Source organism: Arachis stenosperma, chromosome 4 (genome assembly GCF_014773155.1).
Source record: "Arachis stenosperma cultivar V10309 chromosome 4, arast.V10309.gnm1.PFL2, whole genome shotgun sequence".
In the NCBI taxonomy this organism is placed as follows: Eukaryota; Viridiplantae; Streptophyta; class Magnoliopsida; order Fabales; family Fabaceae; genus Arachis; species Arachis stenosperma.
In genome coordinates, this window is record NC_080380.1 from 69,263,280 (window position 1) to 69,286,340 (window position 23,061).

The following is a 23,061-nucleotide window of genomic DNA, read 5'->3' on the forward strand; positions in this document are numbered from 1 at the left end:
CTGAAGATCCTTACCAGTTTTTAACTGAGTTCTTACAGATTTGTGAGACTGTTAAGACAAATGGAGTTGATCCTGAAGTCTACAGACTCATGCTTTTCCCTTTTGCTGTAAGAGACAGAGCTAGAATATGGTTGGATTCACAACCTAAGGATAGCCTGGACTCTTGGGATAAGCTAGTCACAGCCTTCTTGGATAAATTCTTTCCTCCTTAAAAGCTGAGCAAGCTTAGAGTGGATGTTCAGACCTTCAAACAAAAAGATGGTGAATCCCTCTATGAAGCTTGGGAAAGATACAAGCAGCTGACCAAAAGGTGCCCATCTGACATGTTTTCAGAATGGACCATATTAGATATATTCTATTATGGTCTATCTGAATTTTCGAAAATGTCATTGAACCATTCTGCAGGTGGATCTATTCACCTGAAGAAAACGCCTGAAGAGGCTCAAGAACTCATTGACATGGTTGCAAACAACCAATTCATGTACACTTCTGAGAGGAATTCCGTGAATAATAGGATACCTCAGAAGAAATGAGTTTTTGAAATTGATGCTCTGAATGCCATATTGGCTCAGAACAAAGTGTTGACTCAACAGGTCAACATGATCTCTCAAAATCTGAATGGATGGCAAAATGCATCCAACAGTAATAAAGAGGTATCTCCTGAAGAAGCTTATGATCCTGAAAATCCTGTAATGGCAGAGGTTAATTACATGGGTGAACCTTATGAAAACACCTATAATTCATTATGGAGAAATCATCCCAATTTCTCATGGAAGGATCAACAAAAGCCTCAACAAGGCTTTAACAATGGTGGACGCAATAGGCTGAGCAATAGCAAGCCTTTTCCATCATCTTCTCAGCAACAGACAGAGAATTCTGAACAAAACACTTCTAATTTATCCAATCTAGTCTCTGATCTGTCAAAGGCCACTTTCAGTTTCATGAGTGAAACAAGATCCTCCATCAGAAATCTGGAGGCACAAGTGGGCCAGCTGAGTAAGAAAGTCATTGAAACTCCTCCCAGTATTCTCCCAAGCAATACAGAAGAGAATCCAAAAGGAGAGTGCAAGGCCATTGATGTAATCAACATGGCCGAATGCACAAGGGAGGAGGAGGACGAAAATCCTAGTGAGGAAGACCTCCTGGGACGTCCCTCAAACAAGAAGGAGTTTTCTATTAAGGATCCAAAGGAATCTGAGGCTCATATAGAGACCATAGAGATTCCATTAAATCTCCTTCTGCCATTCATGAGCTCTGAAGACTATTCTTCCTCTGAAGAGGATGAAGATGTGACTGGAGAGCAAGTTGCTCAATATTTAGGAGTTATCATGAAGCTGAATGCCAAGTTGTTTGGTAATGAGACTTGGGAAAGTGAACCTCCCTTGCTCATTAATGAACTAGATACCTGGATTCAGCAAATTTTACTTCAAAAGAGACAAGATCCTAGCAAGTTCTTAATACCTTGTACCATAGGCACCATGACCTTTGAAAAAGCTCTATGTAATCTAGGGTCAGGGATAAATCTTATGCCACTCTCTGTAATGGAGAAGCTGGGGATCATTGAGGTACAACCTGCCTTGTTCGCATTACAATTGGCAGACAAGTCATTGAGACAAGCTTATGGAATAGTAGAGGACGTGTTAGTAAAGGTTGAAGGCCTTTACATCCCTGCTGATTTCATAATCTTAGACACTAGGAAGGAAGAGGATGAGTGCATCATCCTTGGAAGACCTTTCCTAGCTACAACAGGATTTGTGATAGATGTCAACAGAGGTGAATTATTCCTTCTATTGAATGGGGACTACCTTGTGTTTAAGGCACATGGTCATCCCTCTGTGACAAAAGAGAGTAAGCATGAAGAGCTTCTCTCAGTTTAGAGTCAAGAAGAGCCCCCACAGTCAAACTCTAAGTTTGGTATTGGGAGGCCATAATCAAACTCTAAGTTTGGTGTTAAGACCCCATATCCAAACTCTAAGTTTGGTGTTGGGACTATACAACATTGACCTGATCACCTTTGTGGCTCCATGAGAGCCCACTGTCAAGCTATTGATATTAAAGAAGCGCTTGTTGGGAGGCAACCCAATTTTATTTATCTAATTTTTATTTTATTTTATTGTTATTTTGTGTTTTAGTAGGTACATGATCATGTGAAGTCACGAAAAAAAATAAATAAAAAAATTAAAAACAGAATCAAAAATAGCAGAAGAAAAATCACACCCTGGAAGAAGGACAGACTGGCGTTCAACGCCAGTAAGGAGCATCTGGCTGGCGTTCAACGCCAGAACAGAGCATGAATCTGGCGCTGAACGCCATAAACAAGCAACATTCTGGCGTTTGAACGCCAGGAATGTGCCTTAAGGAAAGCTGGCGCTGAACGCCAGAAACATGCTACATATGGGCGTTGAACGCCCAGAACATGCTTTACATGGGCGTTGAACGCCCAGAATGTGCATCACCTCGGCGTTTAAACGCCAGAATGGTATGCAAAGGCATTTTACATGCCTATTTGGTGCAGGGATGGAATTCCTTGACACCTCAGGATCTGTGGACCCCACAGGATCACCTCAGGATCTGTGGACCCCACAGGATCCCCACCTAACATATTCCCACCTTACCTCCTAATCCTATTTACACTCTCCCCCATATCACATTTCCCAAAACCCTTCACCAATCACCTCAATCTCTCTTCCCAATTACCCCCTTCACCACTCACATCCATCCACTCTTCCCCATAAACCCCACCTACCTTCAAAATTCAAAAACATTTTTCCCACCCAATCCTACCCTAAATGGCCAAACCTACCCTCTCCCCGTTCCCTATATAAACCCTTCCATTCCACTTCATTTCCACACAACACAACCCCCTCTTCTATACCTTGGCCGAAACCCACTCTCCACCTTCTCCTCAATATTTTCTTCTTCTTCTTCTTCTTCTCTTCTTTTTTCTCTTGCTCGAGGACGAGCAATATTTTAAGTTTGGTGTGGTCAAAGCATAATCTTTTTTGTTTTCCATTACCATCAATGGCACCTAAGGCCGGAGAATACTCTAGAAAAGGAAAAGGGAAGATAAAAGCTTCCACCTCCGAGTCATGGGAAATGGAAAGATTCATCTCCAAAAGCCATCAAGACCACTTCTATGATGTTGTGGCAAAGAAGAAGGTGATCCCTGAGGTCCCTTTCAAGCTCAAGAAAAATGAGTATCCGGAGATCCGACATGAGATCCGAAGAAGAGGTTGGGAAGTCCTAACCAACCCCATGCAACAAGTCGGAATCTTAATGGTTCAAGAGTTCTATGCCAATGCATGGATCACTAGGAACCATGATCAAAGTATGAACCCGAGTCCAAAGAATTATCTCACAATGGTTCGGGGGAAATACTTAGATTTTAGTCCGGAGAATGTGAGATTGGCGTTCCACTTGCCCATGATGCAAGAAGATGTACGCCCCTACACTAGAAGGGTCAACTTTAATCAAAGGTTGGACTAAGTCCTTATGGACATATGTGTGGAAGGAGCTCAATGGAAGAGAGACTCCAAAGGCAAGCCAGTCCAACTAAGAAGACTGGACCTCAAGCCTGTAGCTAGAGGATGGTTGGAGTTCATTCAACGCTCCATCATTCCCACTAGCAACCGATCTGAAGTTACTGTGGATCGGGCCATCATGATTCATAGCATCATGATTGGAGAGGAAGTAGAAGTTCATGAAGTCATCTCCAATGAATTCTACAAAATAGCCAAAAAGCCCTCCACCATGGCAAGGCTAGCTTTTCCTCACCTTATTTGCCATCTATGTTACTCAGCTGGAGTTATCATAGAAGGAGACATCTCCATTGAAGAGGATAAGCCATCACCAAGAAGAGGATGGAGCAAGCAAGAGAGACCCTCCACGGTTCTCAAGAGAGCATGAGGAAGCTCATCATCAAGAAATCCCTGAGATGCCTCAAGGGATGCACTTCCTCCCAACAACTATTGGGAACAACTCAACACTTCCTTAGAAGATTTGAGCCACAATGTGGAACAATTAAGGGTGGAAATCATGAGCACTCCATCATTCTCCATGAAATAAGAGAAGATCAAAGAGCAATGAGGGAGGAGCAACAACGGCAAGGAAGGGACATAGAAGAGCTTAAGGACATTGTTGGTCCTTCAAGAAGAAGACGCCACTAAGGTGGATTCATTCCTTGTCCTTATTTTTTTCTGTTTTTCGGTTTCTATGTTATGTTATCTATATTTTGTGTCTCTACTTCATGATCATTAGTATGTAGTAACCATGTCTTAAGGCTATAAATAAATTCCATAAATCCTTCACCTCTCTTAAAAGAAAAATGTTCATAATTCAAAAGAACAAGAAGTACATGAATTTTGAATTTATCCTTGAATTTAGTTTAATTATATTGATGTGGTGACAATACTTTTGTTTTCTGAATGAATGCTTGAACAGTGCATATTTTGATCTGTTGTTTTGAATGTTAAAATTGTTGGCTCTTGAAAGAATGATGAACAAAGAGAAATGTTATTGATGATCTGAAAAATCATGAAATTGATTCTTGAAGCAAGAAAAAGCAGTGAAAAACAAAAGCTTGCGAAAAAAATATATATATAGAAAGAAAAAGAAAAAGCAAGCAGAAAAAGCCAATAACCCTTAAAACCAAAAGGCAAGGGTAAAAAGGATCCAAAGCAAAAGAGTGTGCTTAAGAGCTCTGGACACCTCTAACTGGGGACTCTAGCAAAGCTGAGTCACAATCTGAAAAGGTTCACCCAGTTATGTGTCTGTGGCATTTATGTATCCGGTGGTAATACTGGAAAACAAAGTGCTTAGGGCCACAGCCAAGACTCATAAGTAGCTGTGTTCAAGAATCAACATGCCTAACTAGGAAAATCAATAACACTATCCGAAATTCTAAGCTCCTAGAGAAGCCAATCATTCTAAACTTCAAGGGAAAAAGTGAGATGCCAAAACTGTTCAGAAGCAAAAAGCTACAAGTCCCGCTCATCTAATTAGAACAACTATTCATTGATATTCTGAATTTATAGTATATTCTCTTCTTTTTTATCCTATTTGATTTTCAGTTGCTTGGGGACAAGCAACAATTTAAGTTTGGTGTTGTGATAAGCAGATAATTTATACGCTTTTTGGCATTGTTTTTAGGTAGTTTTTAGTAAGTTCAAGCTACTTTTAGGGATGTTTTCATTAGTTTTTATGTTAAATTCACATTTCTTGGACTTTACTATGAGTTTGTGTGTTTTTCTGTGATTTCAGGTAATTTCTGGCTGAATTGAGGGACTTGAGCAAAACTCTGAAAAAGGCTGACAAAAGGACTGCTGATGCTGTTGGATTCTGACCTCCCTGCACTCGAAACGGATTTTCTAGAGCTACAGAACTCCAAATGGCGCGCTCTCAACGGCGTACGAAATTAGACATCTAGAGCTTTCTAGCAATATATAATAGTCCATACTTTATTTGGGAATTGACGACGTAAAGTGGCGCTCAACGCCAAGTACATGCTGCTGTCTGGAGTTAAACGCCAGAAACACGTCATAACCTGGAGTTGAACGCCAGAAACACGCTATAACTCGGCGTTTAACTCCAAGAGAAGCCTCAGCTCGTGGATAGATCAAGCTCAGCCCAAACATACACCAAGTGGGCCCCAGAAGTGGATTTATGCATCAATTACTTACTCATGTAAACCCTAGTAGCTAGTCTAGTATAAATAGGATAAGTTACTATTGTATTAGACGTTTTTTGACCAGATCTTTTGACCATTCGATCTTTTTGCCATTTGGTCTTTTGATCATTCAGGGGGCTGGCCATTCGGCCATGCCTGAACCTTTCACTTATGTATTTTCAATGGTGGAATTTCTGCACACCATAGATTAAGGGTGTGGAGCTCTGCTGTACCTCAAGTTTCAATACAATTACTATTATTTTCTATTCAATTCTCTTTTATTCTTATTCCAAGATATACGTTGTACTTCAACTTGATGAATGTGACGATCCGTGACACTCATCATCATTCTCACCTATGAACGCACGTGACTGACAACCACTTCCGTTCTACCTTAGGCCGAGCGCATATCTCTTAGATTCCCCAACAGAATCTTTGTGGTATAAGCTAGATAGATGGCGGCATTCATGGGGATCCGGAAAGTCTAACCTTGTCTGTGGTATTCCGAGTAGGATCCCGGGAATCCAGAAAGTCTAACCTTGTCTGTGGTATTCCGAGTAGGATTCCGGTATTGAATGACTGTGACGAGCTTCAAACTCCTGAAGGGGGCGTGATGACAACGCAAAAGAATCAAGGGATTCTACTCCAACCTGATTGAGAACCGACAGATGATTAGCCGTGCTGTGACAGAGCATTTGGACCATTTTCACTGAGAGGATGTGATGTAGTCATTGCCAAGGGTGTTGCCTCCAACGATTAGCCGTGCAGTGACAGCGCATAGGACCATTTCCCGAGGATTAAAAGTAGCTATTGATGATGGTGATGCCCTACATACAGCTTGCCATGGAAAGGAGTAAGAAGGATTGGATGAATGTAATAAGAAAGCAGAGATTCGAGAGGATTCTAGCATCTCCACACGCCTATCTGAAATTCCCACCATTAATTTACATAAGTATTTCTATCCTATTTTATTTTCTGTTTATTATTAATTTTCGAAATCATCATAAACCAATTTAATATGCCTAACTGACAAATACAAGGTGACCATAGCTTGCTTCATACCAACAATCTCTGTGGGATCGACCCTTACTCAGGTAAGGTATTACATGGATGACCCAGTACACTTGCTGGTTAAGTTGAACGGAGTTATGATCACACCAGGGATTATTAAGATCCCAATTCATCACACCATGATCTCTTTGGGGTATTTTTGATTTCATACAAAAACAAAGAGACCAACTTTGAGGATCACAATTTCGTCCACCACCTTGCCATACACAAGTTGGTATGGAGAGGTTCCTATAGGAGTCTTGAATGCTGTTCTGTATGCCCACAGAGCATCATCCAAGCTCTTTGCCCAATCTTTTCTACGGGCAATTACAGTCCATTCTAGGATTCTTTTTAGCTCTCTGTTAGAGGCTTCAGCTTGCCCATTTGTCTGTGGATGATACGGAGTTGCTACTTTGTGGCTAATTCCATATGGGACCATAGTAGAGTACAGCTGTTTATTGCAGAAATGAGTGCCCCCGTCACTGATTAGTACTCTAGGAACACCAAACCTGCTGAAGATGTGTTTCTGGAGGAATTTCAGCATGGTCTTAGTATCATTAGTGGGTGTAGCAATTGCTTCTACCCATTTAGATACATAGTCCACTGCCACCAGAATGTAAGTGTTTGAGTATGATGGTGGGAACGGACCCATGAAGTCAATACCCCATACATCAAACAATTCAATCTCCAAGATCCCTTGTTGAGGCATGGCGTACCCATGAGGCAAGTTACCAGCTCTTTGGCAACTGTCACAGTTTCGCACAAACTCTCGGGCATCTCTATAGAGAGTAGGCCAGTAGAAGCCACATTGGAGGACCTTAGCGGCTGTTCACTCACTTTCGAAATGTCCACCATACTGTGATCCATGGCAATGCCACAGGATCTTTTGTGCTTCCTCTCTAGGTACACATCTACGAATCATTCTGTCTGCACATCTCTTAAAGAGATATGGTTCATCCCATAGGTAGTATTTGGCATCTGAAATCAATTTCTTTCTTTGCACCCTGCTGTACTCCTGGGGTATGAACCTCACAGCTTTATAATTTGCAATATCTACAAACCATGGGGCTTCCTGAATGGCAAAAAGTTGCTCATCTGGAAGTGTCTTAGAGATCTCAGTAGAAGGGAGGGACGCCCCAGCTACTGGTTCTATTTGGGACAGATGATCTGCCACTTGGTTCTCTGTCCCTTTTCTGTCTCTTATTTCTATATCAAACTCTTGCAGAAGCAGCACCCACCTTATGAGCCTGGGTTTTGAATCCTGCTTTGTGAGTAAGTATTTAAGAGCAGCATGGTCAGTATACACAATCACTTTTTCTGTGGTTGTGTAATTCTTCTATGCGTCATTTAGAACACGGCTAGCATAATAAATGACGTGCAGAAGCTTGTTATGCCTCTGTCCCAACACTGCACCAATGGCATGGTCACTGGCATCACACATTAGTTCGAATGGCAATGTCCAGTCTGGTGCAGAGATGACTGGTGCTGTGACCAGTTTGGCTTTCAGGGTCTCAAATGCCTGCAGACACTATGTGTCAAACACAAATGGTGTGTCAGCAGCTAGCAGGTTGCTTAGAGGTTTTGCAATTTTTGAAAAATCTTTTATAAACCTTCTGTAGAATCCTGCTTGCCCCAAAAAGCTTCTTCTGATTGCCTTAACATTGGCAGGTGGTGGTAATTTTTCAATTACCTCTACCTTTGCTTTATCCACCTCTATTCCCTTGCTTGAAATTTTGTGCCCAAGGACAATTCCTTCAGTCACCATAAAGTGACATTTCTCCCAGTTTAAGACCAGGTTAGTCTCTTGGCACCTTTTCAGGACAAGTGCTAGATGGTTAAGACAGGAGCTGAATGAGTCTCCATATACTGAGAAGTCATCCATGAAGACTTCCAGGAACTTCTCCACCATATCAGAGAAGATGGATAGCATGCATCTTTGAAAAGTTGCAGGTGCATTACACAGACCAAAAGGCATTCTTCTGTAGGCAAACACGCCAGAAGGGCAAGTGAATGCTATTTTCTCTTGGTCCTGAGGATCTACTGCAATTTGGTTGTAACCTGAATAGCCATCCAAAAAGCAGTAATAATCATGACCAGCTAGTCTTTCTAGCATTTGGTCTATCAATGGTAAAGGAAAATGATCCTTTCTGGTGGCTGTATTGAGCCTTCTGTAGTCAATACACATACGCCACCCTATAACTGTTCTTGTAGGAACTAGTTCATTCTTTTCATTATGAACCACTGTCATGCCTCCCTTCTTGGGGACAACTTGGACAGGGCTCACCCAGGGGCTATCAGAAATAGGATAAATAATCCCAGCCTCTAGTATTTTAGTGACCTCTTTCTGCACCACCTCCTTCATGGCTGGATTTAGCCGCCTTTTGTTTCCTCTGGTTCCTCCTGATCAGGCTGAACATCCTTGAAGATGTCCTCTAGCTCTGATTCTAGACTTTCAGTCATATTGATCTCTTCCACCAAAGAGTCAATAATGTCAGTGCTCATGCAGTCATTTGGTGTGTCTGGATGCTGCATAGCTTTGACAGCATTCACCTTGAACTCATCCTCATTGACTCTTAGGATTACTTCCCCTTTTTGTACGTCAATAAGAGTTCGTCCAGTTGCTAGGAAAGGTCTTCCTAGGATGAGAGTTGCACTCTTGTGCTCCTCTATTTCCAGCACTACAAAGTCAGTTGGAAAGACGAATGGCCCAACCTTGACAATCATGTCCTCAATTATGCCTGATGGATATTTAATGGAGCCATCAGCAAGTTGGAGACATATCCGGGTTGGTTTGACTTCTTCAGTCAACCCAAGCTTTCTGATAGTGGATGCAGGTATTAGATTGATACTTGCTCCAAGGTCACACAGGGATGTCTTGGTGCAAGCACCTTCTAATGTGCATGGTATCATAAAGCTTCCTGGATCTTGAAGCTTTTCTGGTAAGCTTTTCAGAATGACTGCACTGCATTCTTCAGTGAGAAACACTTTTTCAGTTTCTCTCCAATCCTTCTTATGACTTAAGATCTCTTTCATGAACTTAGCATAAGTAGGTATTTGCTCAAGTGCCTCTACAAACGGAATCTTTATTTCAAGCGTCCTTAGATAGTCTGCAAAGCGGGCAAATTGCTTAACCTGTTCCGCTTGGCGGAGTTTCTGAGGATAAGGCATCTTGGCTTTATATTCTTCAACCTTAGTTGCTGCAGGTTTATTCCTTACAGAGGTGGTTGGATAAGCCTTTTTAGAGGGGTTACTATCAGCACTATCAGGTGTCTGATTCCTCATTGGCGTTTGAACGCCAGGATTGGGTGAGGAATGGGCATTTAACGCCAACTTTTCCCCTTTTTCTGGCATTTGAACGCCAGAACTGGGCAAGGAATGGGCGTTTAACGCCAGCTTTTCCCCCCTTTCTGGCGTTTGAACACCAGGAGTATTCCTCTCTGGGCTCTTACTGTCCTTAAAGGGATTTTGGGTAGTAGTTTGGTTATCCTCTATCAATTGTTCCTTTCTTGGCTTTTTGATACTTTGAGCAGTGTTATTCAATGTCTTCCCACTCCTCAGTTGAACTGCTTGGCATTCTTCTGTTATCTGTTTAGATAACTGCTATTTTTTCTGATTCAACTGTGATTCTATATTCTTGTTGGCAATTTTAGTTTCTTGGTGCATCTCTTTAAATTCTGCCAACTATTTTTTCATCAGGAGTAATTTCTGATTAAGCTCAACAATCTGTTCTTGAGGATTAGGATCAGTAGCTACTGCCATAGCTTCTTCTTCTGTAGAGGGCTCACTGCTAGAGTACAAATGTTGATTTTTAGCAACAGTATCTATGAGTTCTTGAGCCTCTTCAATTGTCTTCCTCATATGTATAGATCCATCAGCTGAGTGGTCTAGAGACATCTGAGCTTTTTCTGTAAGCCCATAGTAGAAGATGTCTAACTGTACCCACTCTGAAAATATTTCAGAGGGGCATTTTCTTAGCATACCTCTATACCTCTCCCAGGCATTATAAAGGGATTCATTATCCTCTTATTTAAAGTCTTGGATGTCCAGCCTTAGCTGTGTCATCCTTTTTGGAGGGTAAAATTGATTCAGGAATTTGTCTGATAACTGTCTCCATATTTTTATGCTTGCTGTGGGTTGGTTATTCAACCACCTCTTAGCTTGATCTTTTACAGCAAATGGAAATAGTAATAATCTGTAGACATCCTGATCCACCTCTTTATCACGTACTGTGTCAGTGATTTGTAAGAACTGTGCCAGAAACTCAGTAGGTTCTTCCTGTGGAAGACTGGAATACTAGCAATTTTGCTGCACCATGATAATGAGTTGAGGGTTTAGCTCAAAGCTGCTTGCTTTAATGGGAGGTATACAAATGCTATTCCCATATGCAGCTGTAATGGGGTTAGCATATGACCCCAGAGTCCTTCTGGACTGCTCAATTCCACTTAGGTCCATGATGGAGAAAGGGAAATGATATGGATTCACAAGTAAAGTATAAAATATATTTTTATTTTTTTTTTTATTAGACCAAAAATAATAAAATAAAACAAATGGAAAAAAAAATCAAATTTCGAAAACTAAAAGAAAATAAGATCAAAGCAAATTGAAAACTAAATCAATTAATTAATTAAAAAGATTTTGGAATTAGCAGTTGAAAAGATATGATTGAAAATTATTTTGAAAAAGATTTGATTTTTGAAATGAGGAAAGAGAAAAACAAAAAAAACACACCAAACTTAGAATTTTTAGAAAATCAAACACAAATTTTCAAAAATTTAAACGAAAACACAAAGAAGACACCAAACATAGAATTTTTAAGGATCAAGAAAGGACTAAAAACATGCAAATTCGAAAAATTAAAAGAAAACAAAAGCATGCAATTGACACCAAACTTAAAATATGAAACTAAACTCAAATAAAAGGCTCTAAACTAACAAAAATAAAACAGCCCTAATCTAAGCAACAAGATAAACCGTCAGTTGTCCAAACTCGAACAATCCCCGGAAATTCCGCACAACTAACCAGCAAGTGCACTGGGTCGTCCAAGTAATACCTTACGTGAGTAAGGGTCGATCCCACGGAGATTGTCGGCTTGAAGCAAGCTATGGTTGTCTTGTAACTCTTAGTCAGGATATCAATAATTATCAGGTTCAATTGTGAAAAGTAAAAGAACATGAAATAAGTATTTGTTTTGCAGTAATGGAGAACATGTTGAGGTTTTGGAGATGCTCTATCTTCTGAATCTCTGCTTTCCTACCGTCTTCTTCTTCAAGCACGCAAGGCTCCTTCCATGGCAAGCTGTATGTAGGGTTTCACTGTTGTCAATGGCTACCTCCCATCCTCTCAGTGAAAATGTTCAACGCGCTCTGTCACAGCACGGCTAATCATCTGTCGGTTCTCAATCAGGTTGGAATAGAATCCAGTGATTCTTTTGCGTCTGTCACTAACGTCCAGCCTTCAGGAGTTTGAAGCTCGTCACAGTCATTCAATCATTGAATCCTACTCAGAATACCATAGACAATGTTTAGACCTTCCGGATTCTCTTGAATGCCGCCATCAATTCTAGCTTATACCACGAAGATTTTAATTAAAGAAATCCAAGAGATATCTACTCAATCTAAGGTAGAACGGAGGTGGTTGTCAGGCACACGTTCATAGGTGAGAATGATGATGAGTGTCACGGATCATCACATTCATCAAGTTTAGGAACAAGTGATATCTTAGAATAGAAACAAGCGTGATTGAATGAAAAACAGTAGTGATTGCATTAATCCATCAAGACACAGCAAAGCTCCTCACCCCCAACCATAGGGATTAGAGACTCATGCCGTAGAAGATACAATGTAAAAACGTGTAAAGTGTCATGAGGTAGAGATACAATATCAAAAGGTCCTATTAATAGTGAACTAGAAACCTAGGGTATACAGAAATGAGTAAATGACGTAAAAATCCACTTCCGGGGTCCACTTGGTGTGTGCTTGGGCTGAGCATTGAAGCTTTCATGTGTAGAGACTTTTTCTGGAGTTAAACGCCAGCTTTTATGCCAGTTTGGGCGTTTAACTACAATTTTTGTGCCAGTTCCGGCGTTAAACGCTGGGAATTCTGAAGCTGATTTGCAACGCCGGTTTGGGCCATCAAATCTCGGGCAAAGTATGGACTATTATACATTGCTGGAAAGCCCAGGATATCTACTTTCCAACGCAATTGAGAGCGCACCCACCAATTGGGTTTCTGTAGCTCCAGAAAATCCACTTCGAGTACAGGGAGGTCAGAATCCAACAGCATCTACAGTCCTTTTCAGCCTCCGAATCAGATTTTTGCTCAGGTCCCTCAAGTTCAGCCAGAAAATACCTGAAATCAAAGAAAAACACACAAACTCATAGTAAAGCCCAGAAAAGTGAATTTTAACTAAAAACTAATAAAAATGTAATAAAAACTAACTAAAATACACTAAAAACATACAAAAAACAATGCCAAAAAGCGTATAAATTATCCACTCATCAAAGTGATTGAAGACTTAGAAGATGTGGTGCACGAAATTGTAAATCACACTTTTCACAACTCGTACAACTAACTAGCAAGTGCCCTGGGTCGTCCAAGTAATACCTTACGTGAGTAAGGATCGATCCCACGGAGATTGTCGGCTTGAAGCAAGCTATGGTTATCTTGTAACTCTTAGTCAGGATATCAATAATGATTCTTTGTGTTATTAGTAAAAAGTAAAAGAACATGAAATAAATAATACTTGTTATGCAGTAATGAAGAACAGATTGGGATTTTGGAGATGCTCTATTTTTTTGAATCTTTGCTTTCCTACTATCTTCTTCTTCATGCATGCAAGGCTCCTTCTATGGCAAGCTGTATGTTGGTGGATCACCATTGTCAATGGCTACCATCCGTCCTCTCAGTAAAAATGGTCCAATTACGGGTTCCGTAGGGCTAATCATCTGTCGGTTCTCACTCGTGCTGGAATAGGATCCATTGATCCTTTTGCACACTGTCATTGCGCCCAACATTTGTGAGTTTGAAGCTCGTCACAGTCACTCCTTCCCAGATTTTACTCGGAATCAGTAAAAATGGTCCAACTACGGGTTCCGTAGTGCTAATCATCTGTCGGTTCTCACTCGTGCTGGAATAGGATCCATTGATCCTTTTACACACTGTCATTGCGCCCAACATTTGTGAGTTTGAAGCTCGTCACAGTCACCCCTTCCCAGATTTTACTCAGAATACCACGGATAAGGTTTAGACTTTCTGGATCTTAAGAGTGCTGCCAGTTGATTCTAGCTTATACCACGAAGACTCTGGTTTCATGGATTTGAACACTCTGTTATTAGGAGAGGCAATCAAACTCGTGAACCAGGAACCCGAAGAGATACACACTCAATCTAAGGTAGAACGGAAGTGGTTGTTAGGCACGCGTTCAAAAGTTGAGAATGGTGATGAGTGTCACAGACATCACATTCATCATGTTGAAGTGCGAATGAATATCTTAGAAAAGAAACAAGCATGATTGAATAGAAAACAGAAATAATTGCATTAATCCATTGAGACACAGCAGAGCTCCTCAACCCCAACAATGGGGTTTAGAGACTCATGCCATAGAAGATATAAATTCAGATGTAAAATGTCATGAGGTGCAAAATAAATCTCTAAAAGTAGTTTTTATACTCAACTAGTAATCTAGGTTTACAGAAAATGAGTAAACTAAGATAGATAGTGCAGAAATCCACTTCCAGGGCATACTTGGTGTGTGTGTTGGCTGAGCATTGAAGCTTTCATGTGCATAGGCTATGTCTGGAGTTAAACGCCAGCTTTGGTGCTAGTTTGGGCGTTTAACTCCAACTTTTATGCCAGTTCTGGCGTTTGACGCTAGAAAAAGGTAAAAATATGGTGTTTAGAAGCCAGTTTACGCTGTCAAATCTCGGGAAAAGTATGGACTATTATACATTGCTGGAAAGCCCAAGATGTCTCCTTTCCAACGCAATTGAGAGCGTGCCAATTGGGTTTTTGTAGCTCCAGCAAATCTCTTTCGCGTGCATGAGGGTCAGAATCCAACAACATCTACAGTCCTTTTTCAGCCTCTGAATCAGATTTTTGCTCAGGTCCCTCAATTTCAACCAGAAAATACCTGAAATCACATAAAAACATAAACTCATAGTAAAGTCCAGAAATGTGATTTTTTCATAAAAACTAATAAAAATATCCTAAAAAGTAACTAAAGCATACTAAAAACTACATGAAAATACCACCAAAAAGCGTATAAAATATCCGCTCATCACAACACCAAACTTAAACTATTGCTTGTCCTCAAGCAACTAGATAAATAAAAATAGGATAAAAACAGGATCAAGTTGCAATAGAATCCCACTATTTTAAGTGAAGCTCAAATTCTAATCAGATGAGCGGGACTAGTAGCTTTTTGCTTCTGAACAGTTTTGGCATCTCACTTTATCTTTTGGAGTTCAGAATGATTGGCATCCATAGGAACTCAGAATTCAGATGGTGTTATTGATTCTCCTAGTTTAATATGTTGATTCTTGAACATAGCTACTTTATGAGTCTTGGCTGTGACCCTAAGCATCTTGTTTTCTAGTAATACTACAGGATACATAAATGTCATAAACACATAACTGGGTGAACCTTTCAGATTGTGACTCAGCTTTGCAAGAGTCCCTAGTTAGAGGCGCCCAGAGTTCTTAGGCACACTCTTTTGCTTTGGATCACGACTTTAACCACTCAGTCTCAAGCGTTTCACTTGGACCTTCATGACACAAGCACATGGTTAGGGACAACTTGATTTAGTCACTTAGGCCAGGATTTTATTCCTTTGGGCCCTCCTATCCATTAATAATCAAAGCTTTGGATCCTTTTTACCCTTGCCTTTTGGTTTAAAGGGCTATTGGCTTTTTCAGCTTGCTTTTTCTTTATTTTTCGTTTTTTTTTTGCAAGCTTTGTATTTTTCACTGCTTTTTCTTGCTTCAAGAATCAATTTTATGATTTTTCATATTATCAATAACATTTCTCTTTCTTTTCATCATTCTTTCAAGAGCCAACAATTTTAACATTCATAAACTTCACTATAAAAAATATGCACTGTTCAAGCATTCATTCAAAAGACAAAAATTGTTGCCACCACAAATAAATAATTTTAATTCTTCTCTTAAAAACTCAAAATAATTGCATCTTTACACAAAAAAATATACTATTTTATTCATGTTTAATGATGATGAGAAAAATAAATTATAGCTTACTTGGAGATAAAAATAAAAATAAAAATAAAGACCCTAATTACTAATATTCATGTAACTCTTAAAATAGGTTTCTAATCAAAGTTATCACAGATTTAAGATTAGGACTCAACAACCTTTATTTTGGGAGAAAGGTGCTCCTTCAATCTGTGGGGTGTCTAGTCCCTCAAGGGAGAGCTTCTGACGCTTCAGCTCCTGTAGCTCACGCCCTTGCTTTTCTTGTTCCTTAAGCAGCTTGCAGAGCATGCTATTTTGATTTTGTTGTTCTTCCTTAAGTTGATCCATAGCTTCTTGCAGCTTGGTGACAGATGCTTCTAGGTGGGCCTAGTAGTCAATTTGAGGGATTTCTGGGAGGAACTCCTGCGCCTTCCTCTTGATTGAGTTGTCGTGTACTTGTTGTCCCTCCATTAACTTTTTAATGATTGGATGCTCGACTGAGATGAACTCATCCACTCCCATCTTTACCCCGGAATCTTTACATAGCAGAGAGATTAAGCTTGGGTAAGCCAATTTGGCTTCAGTGGAGTTCTTATTTGCAATTGTGTAAATCTCACAAGAAATCAGATGAGGAATCTCCACTTTGTTTCTTAGCATAATGCAATGAATCATTACTACTCTTTTGACAGTGACCTCAGAGCAGTTGCTTGTGGGCAGTATAGAATGCCCAATGAAGTCCAACCAGCCCCTAGCGACTGGTTTGAGATCTCCTCTCTTGAGTTGGTTTGGGACACCTTTTGAGTTGGTTATTGATGACAAGTCATCATATACCCATTTTTCAAGCTAATTTCACTTGTTTTGTTAGCATTTATGCACTTTCTTGCATCCTAAGTAAGTGATTTGGAGTGAAAATGCACAACTTCTTTAAATCAAGCAACCACCATGAAATTAATGTTAAATCATGAGGTTTAAGCTAATTTTAATTGAACTTTAATTGATTTATAAGCCTCTTGAATTTAGTGATACTTGGAGTGGTTGTTTTGGTTTATTGTAGGTGAAGAAAAGAAAAGAAAAGGAAAAGCGTGGCCTAAGAAGTGTAGCCCAAGGAAAGGAAAGTGTGGTCAAAGAGAAAGGAAGTGTGCCGCATGCAAAGGGGAGGCAATGTTTGCCCTCCACAAGGGCACACTGCCCTCTAGGAGGGCAACATAAGAGAACCAAGAAGAGAAGGCAACTCTGCCCTGCCCACTCCAAGGGCAGAGCACAATTTTGTGCCTTGGAACCAAGAGGAATAGAATGTTGCCCTGCCTTCCACAAGGGCAGTATCGGGCTCTCCAAGGAAGAAAATCAAAGGAAAAATATCACCCATGCATGCCACAAGAATCGAACACGGAACAAGGAAGAAGCAAGGAACTAAGGTTGAGTGCCGTGCCAAGAAACCAAGGAAAATGATCAAGCGTGTGTCTCTGCCCAGATTCGAACACGGGCCTTCATTTTGGAAACACTGCCCTGCCCTCCGCGAGGGCAGGGCAGCATTTGGATTGGTGCACAAACCTGGCGCACCACACACAAATCTGGCGCACCAATTCTCTCCTGGCAGCACCAAGCACGCACCAAGCTCGATCCTGGCAGCACCAAAATTTCCTGCCCTGCCCTCCGCGAGGGCAGGGCAGCATCCTATGCACCACACAAATCTGGCGCACCAATTCTTAATTCTGGCGCACCAATTCTTGATTCTGGCAGCACCAACAGCGCACCAAGGCATTTCTGGCGCACCAACTTTTCCTGCCCTGCCCTTGGCGCGGGCAGGGCAGTGTTTTGCGCACCAAAGTCGCACCAGACCGCACCAAGGCCGCACCAACATGCACCAAATCCTGCCCTGCCCTCGGCAAGGGCAGGGCAGCCTCCTGGGAGCAACTTTTCATGGGCCGAAAATTCAAATTAAATCCCTATTTTAATTCATTTCTTCACCAAATCAAAAGCCCATCCAAATCCCAAAATCCAAGAATAGAGAGTGTATAAATAGGAGTTAGTTTGATGTAATTAGGACTTTTACTTTTAGCTTTAAACTTTCACTTTTATTTTAAGCTTTGGAATATTCTTGGTGACTTCACTGAGATTTCTGAGAATTGAGGAGGAGAATTGATCTCTCTTCTTCCTCATTCTTGCCTGAGCACTTCTAATCTTCTGTTTCTGAGTTTTGGATGTGAGAAATTGAGGAAATTCTGTCTCAATTCCCATTCAAATTCTCTTTTAATTCTTTTCTGCATAATTGAATCTATTTACATTCTCTTTACTGCTTTTTCTTCTAATTCTTGTCAATTGCTTTGTGAGCTTGGATCTAGGAAGGCAAATAGAGATCTAGGCTCTGCTACCTAGTCTCTTGAGACCTGAGACCCACTTTTACTTTTGGTTCTTCTGTGAACCCTGCTGCACTTTAATTTCATTTTCTGTTTGAATTCTCATTGCTTCTAATTCAATTTCTGCTCTCTTAATTGTTGCAATTCACATTCTCTCGTTTAAATTCTGCAATCCCTGTCCTCAATTCCCTTTTACTTTCAAGCAATTTATATTTCTTGCAATTTAAGTTACTGCAATTTACATTTCTTGCACTTTAAGTTTCAGTCATTTACTTTCTTGTTCTTTAAGATTCAGTCCATTTTACCTTCCTGTTCTTTAATTCACTGCAAATTGCCCTTCCTCCTTTACATTTACTGTCATTTACTTCCTGTTAGACACAAATCACTCAACCAACACTTGATCCGCTTGACTAAACCACCCACTAAACTAAAATTGCTCAATCCTTCAATCCCTGTGGGATTGACCTCACTCATGTGAGTTATTATTACTTGATGCGACCCGGTACACTTGCCGGTGAGTTTTGTGTTGGATTGTTTTCCACACATCAAGTTTTTGGCGCCGTTGCCGGGGATTGAAATAGATTGACAATGATTAAGTGAAGTGGAGGTCTAGATTAAGCACTTTTTCTTTTCTGTTTCTCTAACACACTAACTGTTTGAGAAATTGCCTCTACTGACTCACTAACAATTTATCTCAATTAACTGCACTTAATTCTCAAGCGTGCTGTTATTTAGTCATCTTGATTGTTTACGTATGAATTGCTACAGACAAAGGATATCATGACATGAAGCCACCACTTATTGCACTCATCAAGAACAATTGCTCTTATGACGGGAATCCATTGGAAGACCCTCAACAGCATATATCTACTTTCCTGAGAACTTGTAATGCGGTCAAAACTGATGGTCCAGATCATGATACTTACAAGATCCTGTTATTCCCTTTTTCATTAAAGGGTAAAGCTGCACAATGGTTTGAAACTTTTCCCCAAGGAAGTATCACTAGTTGGGATGATTTGGTCACCAAATTTCTGGCCAAATTTACCTCATCCAGAATGATCAGCCAGCCAAAAGAGGAGGAACATCTATTCACACAAGGGGATGAAGAACCACTCTTCAAGGCCTGGGAAAGATACAAGAAAGCGACTGATAAAGTGGGCTTCCGAGCTTTCTATGAAGGATTAACCCCAGAAACAAGAAAAGCTGTGGACTACTTCTCAGATGGCCTACTCAAAGCAACAACAACTGCCCAAGGAATTGCAGACCTCAATGACAAAGGAGTCAACAACCAACATTCATTTGAGAAACCACAGAATGCAATCTCAGAAAAAGAAGAGACAAATATTGAAGGGGTGAATGCATTCAAGGACTTAAACAGGCAAATGTACCTTCAACCACAGCAAAACATGGAGATATCTGCTGCAGTGAATGCCAAATTTCCACCATGGAGACCCCATTCCTATCTGAGAATGAGGGAGTCTCAACATCAAGAACAAGGAGTTTTCCACCAAGGAAACTTCATGACCACAAACAATCAACATCACCCACCCACTAATACCACTTAAAGCCAACACTCGCAACACAGACACTCTCAGACCCATCTCAACTGGAGAAGAAACGAGTACCAAAATCACAAACCAAGGGACTTCAATTATAACAACCCAAACTTTACAAACCAACAAAAACATCATCACAGCAATAACAACCACTACATGCCACCACCACACCCACCCTTCCTACCTTTAACATCTCATAATCAACCACCCTCACAAGACTCTCAGAGAATCACAAACCTGGAGATCCTAATAGAGAGAATGATGAAACACCAAGAGGCAACAACAAGGAACCAAGAGATGTTAATCAGAGGAATTGAGGAGAAGATAGCTCAACTGGCGAAGTACTTTGCAGAAATGGGTGAGAAGAAACCAGATGCTTTCTTCAAAACCATTGAAGATAAACCAACCGACAACAAAGATGCTACAAAGAAGGAAGGATGGAAAAGGATCATAGAGGACAAAGAGAAAATACTGGACAAAGGAAGCACCAGCCAAGAAAAACACAACAAGGAATTCTTTCAAAAAGAGACAGAGGATAGAACTAAAGAAAATCAAAAAATCCCCACTGGAAATTTCTCACTAGGGGATAGAGTGATGATCAATATGCAAACCATAAAGGTATCTCCACAGTTGTCTGATCATTATATTGTGACTAAGATCCTTCCACAAGAATCTGTAGAGGTCATCAAAGAGGAAATCGGAAGGAAGTTCACAGTGAAGAAAGATAAGCTAAGGCACTGTGATTTTCAACCTCCATGATCAAAGAATGGAGGATGTCAAGCTAATGACAGTAAAAGAGCGCTTGTTGGGAGGCAACCCAACCTGAGGTAGTTTTCTTTTCATCGCTTTTTCAATAAAAATGTTGAATAATTGGTATGGATTGCAAGGAGCTAAGTTTGGTGTTGCACACCAAAACAATTTAAGGAAGAATGAAAGACTCTAAGTTTGGTGTTCCACCAAAATATCATTTAAAAACACATTCTCACCTCTTGCTTGATGCTAGCCCCAAGCAACCAAACACATTATTCAACTGTTTAATTGCTTTCTAGTTTAGATTCCATAACCGTTAGCAAGAATACAAGGTTTCACATATGGTTAAAACTGTTGCATAAGAGGCAGTGGCAAACAATTAAGTTTGGTGTTCCCACACCAAAATAAATTCAAGAGTCACACTCAATTTATGCATACTAACCATGCACTTAAGGGCTTGAGAAGCAAGCAACTTTGAGAATTATGCAGGACATGAATCAACAATTGAAGATATTGTGCATCTTAACTCAAAGAAAACACAACAGAAGGAAGAATCAAAAGTCTGCAACTTCAAAGGTTGTATCTAAACTTAATCCTTGCTGTTGTGTGTTGTTTTGAACATGGGAACCATTATATATCTTGCTAAAGGGTTTAATTGGTTGCAAGAGGAATTGTTTGATTATGCTAAATCTGCATGATGCTTGTTATCCATCACTTAGCTTTAAATTTTGTCTTGTTTCCCATATGCTTAAATAAAAGAGACTTGGTTTGAATTGAAAAGTGAAATATCCAATGTTGCATAAGTAAGAATGGAAGTTAGTGGTGGTACATGTGTTTGATTAAATGCATAACTCATGAAATAATTGTTGCATAATATCATTCTCATTCAATTGTGAGTTAGCTTGCTGTTACAAAGACTCTTATCAATAATGAAAAAGCCCTTGGTAACAAAAACAGAAAGAAAAGGGAGAGAAAAAGCCAAAATGACAAGAGAAACAAAGAATAAAGGTTGGACACCAATAGCTTGGACCCTAGGACATATGCCTGTGGTGTTCTTGTACTAAGATCTGCTTGGATGAGTAAATTCTAAGGGGTATTTTAAAACCCGGTCACTTAGATCAACTGATTTGGGATGGCCAATTGAAAATCCACAATAAAGAGCAACTTAGATACAAAACATTTAGTTATCCAAAGAGATGCTGGGCACCAATGATCCTAGGAAGAATTAGTGAGCCATGTGTCTGTGGTGGAAAGATGTTGAGTAAAAAGAAAAAGAAAATAAAGCCAAAGGCTAATACTGCAACATTTGACACCAAACCTCTAAAAGAATAATAAGTTTGTTAAGCATTGTAAGCCAAGAAAAGTTAGCAAGGGAGGAATTAAAATTGAGTCTTATAACAGCAAGTTTAGCAATCCTTTGATGAAAAATGTGTATTATGCAGCAGCAACAATAAGTGAGTTGTCATTGTCTGCATAAAGACCCCATAAATCATGTTCTGCTATATGCCTAATAAGGATATGTGTTCTTTTCTTATTCATGTCATTTACTCTTAGTTTTGATGCTTGCTTGGGGACAAGCAAGATTTAAGTTTGGTGTTGTGATGACAAGTCATCATATACCCATTTTTCAAGCTAATTTCACTTGTTTTGTTAGCATTTATGCACTTTCTTGCATCTTAAGTAAGTGATTTGGAGTGAAAATGCACAACTTCTTTAAATCAAGCAACCACCATGAAATTAATGTTAAATCATGAGGTTTAAGCTAATTTTAATTGAACTTTAATTGATTTATAAGCCTCTTGAATTTAGTGATACTTGGAGTGGTTGTTTTGGTTTATTGTAGGTGAAGAAAAGAAAAGAAAAGGAAAAGCGTGGCCTAAGAAGTGTAGCCCAAGGAAAGGAAAGTGTGGTCAAAGAGAAAGGAAGTGTGCCGCATGCAAAGGGGAGGCAATGTTTGCCCTCCACAAGGGCACACTGCCCTCTAGGAGGGCAACATAAGAGAACCAAGAAGAGAAGGCAACTCTGCCCTGCCCACTCCAAGGGCAGAGCAAAATTTTGTGCCTTGGAACCAAGAGGAATAGAATGTTGCCCTGCCCTCCACAAGGGCAGTATCGGGCTCTCCAAGGAAGAAAATCAAAGGAAAAATATCACCCATGCATGCCACAAGAATCGAACACGGAACAAGGAAGAAGCAAGGAACTAAGGTTGAGTGTCGTGCCAAGAAACCAAGGAAAATGATCAAGCGTGTGTCTCTGGCCAGATTCGAACACGGGCCTTCATTTTGGAAATACTGCCCTGCCCTCCGTGAGGGCAGGGCAGCATTTGGATTGGTGCACAAACCTGGCGCACCACACACAAATCTGGCGCACCAATTCTCTCCTGGCAGCACCAAGCACGCACCAAGCTCGATCCTGGCAGCACCAAAATTTCCTGCCCTGCCCTCCGCGAGGGCAGGGCAGCATCCTATGCACCACACACAAATCTGGCGCACCAATTCT

General features: G+C 40.4%; 1 non-coding gene across 1 annotated transcript; it reads right to left on the minus strand.

Annotated features, from left to right (window-relative positions):
- Window positions 1–221: 221 nt before the first annotated feature.
- LOC130978224 (small nucleolar RNA R71) lies at window positions 222–325 on the minus strand. Its single transcript, XR_009085879.1, has one exon. It is a non-coding gene; the product is annotated as a small nucleolar RNA R71 (small nucleolar RNA).
- Window positions 326–23,061: the final 22,736 nt, after the last annotated feature.